Below are 2,327 nucleotides of genomic sequence, written 5' to 3' on the forward strand. Positions count from 1 at the left end.
CCTGACACCATGTCACATTTTGGTTGTTATTGTTAATTGGGGCCTGGATGTGTTTGTACTTTGCCTTTAGCTCAGAAAGGACTGTTATGGCTGGAATGGGCTTCTTAAAATGCCAGAGGCTCACTCTAACTGGCCTTTTGCTTATTCATTATTTTAAAAGGTGGGACTGGGGCTGGGTGCAGTGGCTCATGCCTGTAATCCCAGCACTTTGGAATGCTGAGGCGGGCGGGTGACCTGAGGTCAAGAGTTTGAGGCTAGTCTGGCCAACATGGTGAAACCCTGTCTCTACTAAAAATACAAAAATTAGCTGGGCGTGGTGGCTAGCGCCTGTAGTCCTAGCTACTTGGGAGGCTGAGGCAGTAGGCTCGCTTGAACCTGGGAGGCAGAGGTTGCAGTAAGCCAAGATCAGGCCACCACACTCTAGCTTGGGCAACAGAGCAAGACAAAAAAAAAAAGGAAAGGTGGGAACTTCGTTGAGTCACTTTGGTTTGTAGAGATCACACAGCTCATTTGTGAAGGTAATACTAACATTCTCTCATTCAACAAATACTTACTGGGGATCTACTATATGAAAAATAGGGGCAGTAGGGTGGGAAGTAGGGAAGGGAAGTAGCATCTGAGCTTTAATCTGTACATGCACCATGACCTTTGATGCTATTTGCCTAAAAAGTATAATTCATACTCAGACTTATGGAAACTATGGAAAACTGGTTTCCTCATCCATGCCAGTTCCAACTGCCTATCTATAGCACTGCATCGAAAAGGATTATAAGGCTTAGCTCAAGTGTCATGGGAATAAGAGGTGGGATCAATACATAATGTTTGCTATAAGTGTGAGGGGAGAATGGTGACACACAGGCTGTGTAAATTTTCATTTATTCATTATACTGTTCCTAAATACCAACCATACACTTAGAACCATGAAGGCCTATGTTGATGTAAATGCAGTACAAGCTAATATATGACTAATGCCAGTGGGGGGCCACAAACACATTGTACCAAAGAAGCATAGAGAAATTGCTCTAGAATAGTCAGAGAAGGCATCAAGCAATAGCAGTACATGAACTGGGCCTTGTATATCAGGTAAACAGAACCACTATGAGTGTTATGAATGAGGAATTGATTATAGCAATTAGATATGATATAATTGTGGGAGCATCTGGGGAAACAAGGTCCAGAAAGGAAAGCTGGAAGATCAGATATAAAATTGCTACTTAACCCCCCTGAAACACTGCCATGGGTGAATGAGTGGGAGCTTGCAAGGGAAATCTGGGAAGCTACAGGTGTCTAGCTCTGGGATGGGACTACCATAGAGAACTGATGGAGAAGCCCATAGAAGGTTGTTGACTCTGCATCTGGTGATGGGTGGGGAAATTGGTGGTGGTCATCAGGGCCAGCAGGGAAGGAGAGCTGCTCTCAGAAGCTGAGATGCGAGGACCAGTTTGAACCTGAGAGCCCCTTTGTTTATGTCTCTCACTACATCTAATCAGGATGTTCTTTCCAGAACTCTTGCAAATTTCTCTTTTGGTCAACTTAAACCTGGAATCATACAGGAAAAGAGATCCTGGAAAATGTGGTTGCAGCTTAACCAAGTTGACATAGTTCAAAACCGTCACATCTTGAAAAGTGAGACAGGCCGGGCATGGTGGCTCATGCCTGTAATCCCAGCACTTTGGGAGGCTGAGGCAGGCAGATCACTTGAGCTCAGGAGTTCGAGACCAGCCTGGCCAACATGGTGAAGCCCCGTCTCTACTAAAAATACAAAAATTAGCTAGGTGTGATGGCTTGTGCCTGTAGTCCCAGCTACTCACGAAGCAGAGTCAGGAGGATTGCTTGAGACCAGGAGGTGGAGGTTGTGGTGAGCTGAGAGTATACCACTGTACTCCAGCCTGGGAGGTGGGAGAGAAACCCTGTCTCAAAAAAAAAAAAGAAAGAAAGAAAAGGACAAATTTGCATAAAGGAAGAAGGAGTGAACATAGCATGTGGGAAAGTCTTGTGAGCAAAGGCTTGCAGGTAGGAATGAATAAGTTAGTATTTAGGAAACCATGAGTAGAGGTCTCATGCTGGGACATAGTGGAAGATAAGATTGGAAGCAAAGATTGGAGTCATTACTTAATTCACTTATTCAACAATTATTCACTGAACACATCTAGAGGGCACTGTAGTGGGTTCTAGGGGCATCATGATGCATAAAAGAGCCAGATTCGGAAGATTTTGAATGTTAGACTAAAGTTCTTGTTCAGTTTTTGATCCACCTGTTGAGAAATAATAGACTCTTCCATTTGGAACAACTGGTCAGTTCAATTTCTGTCCTTAGTTCAAGTCAA

This window comes from Rhinopithecus bieti, unplaced genomic scaffold (genome assembly GCF_001698545.2).
Source record: "Rhinopithecus bieti isolate Rb0 unplaced genomic scaffold, ASM169854v2 scaffold_6380, whole genome shotgun sequence".
In the NCBI taxonomy this organism is placed as follows: domain Eukaryota; kingdom Metazoa; phylum Chordata; class Mammalia; order Primates; family Cercopithecidae; genus Rhinopithecus; species Rhinopithecus bieti.